This window comes from Kogia breviceps, chromosome 6 (assembly GCF_026419965.1).
Source record: "Kogia breviceps isolate mKogBre1 chromosome 6, mKogBre1 haplotype 1, whole genome shotgun sequence".
Classification (NCBI taxonomy): domain Eukaryota; kingdom Metazoa; phylum Chordata; class Mammalia; order Artiodactyla; family Physeteridae; genus Kogia; species Kogia breviceps.
The window spans coordinates 11,573,772-11,574,764 of record NC_081315.1 but is presented as its reverse complement, the minus strand read 5'-3'; the positions used below and the strand labels follow the sequence as shown (position 1 = coordinate 11,574,764).

General features: G+C 31.8%; 1 non-coding gene across 1 annotated transcript; it reads left to right on the top strand.

Annotated features, from left to right (window-relative positions):
* Positions 1 to 484: 484 nt before the first annotated feature.
* On the top strand, positions 485 to 591 carry LOC131759058 (U6 spliceosomal RNA). The gene has a single exon (XR_009336387.1). It is a non-coding gene; the product is annotated as a U6 spliceosomal RNA (small nuclear RNA).
* The last annotated feature ends 402 nt before the right edge of the window (positions 592 to 993 follow it).

The following is a 993-nucleotide window of genomic DNA, read 5'->3' as shown; positions in this document are numbered from 1 at the left end:
GTTTAAAGCCGAAGGGCATGAAGTTATTCAGAGAGAGATGAAGTAAGAAACAAAAAGGGGTAATAGTGGGAATTAGAACTTGGACAAGATAGCCACTTATAGGTAAACAATTTTGTTTGTCACTCAGAGAAGCCTCCTTGAATCTCTGTGTGACTAGGGTGGGATTGAACATTGAAATCAAAAGGAAATCTATAGTCAAAATGTATGGAAATTCATCCATAAAAATGAATAAACTCAGATAAATTAGCAACTGGAACAGGTAAAACTTTTTTTTTTTTATTTGAGCATTTTGACTATTTTGGTCAAAATAGTCAATTTGATATGACAAGAAATAAAATCAGAGTTATATAAAATGGTAGTGAATCCTTGTTAGAACTGATCAAAGTTCAGAGGAATAATTATTTGTATCTGGCCAGTAAATGAAAAGAAAAACTGATAATGACCTAAACGTATCTGATTAAAAGAATATATCAAAAAAGCCACAGTGCTCATTTTGGCAGCACATACACTAAAATTGGAACGATACAGAGAAGATTAGCATGGCCCCTGCACAAGGATGACATGCAAATTCGTGAAGTGTTCCATATTTTTCAACTAGGAGTTCGCATGCCACAACTAAGAAGCCGGTGAGCTGCAACTAGGGAGACTGCCTGCTGCAACTAAGACCTGGCACAACCAAAAAAAGAAAAAAAGTCACATAATTACTCAAATTTTCATTTTATTTATATCCAAAGCAAAAAATACTGTATATTTTGCTTTATAAAAATGAATTTTTAGAGATATGAAAAGTAATTTGTTGGAAATTTACAATCTTCACTGAAAAGATAATTTTTAAAATGTCTGCTACTGTGGTATAGTAAGACTACTAAATGTGTATTTTTCATGGTCCCACCTTAATTATGGTAAAGCTGTTTCATTTGTAGAATGATTAATTCATAATTTTAAAGATGGCTTATTAAAATTTAAAAAGGGAGCAGGATATAAAATCAATGA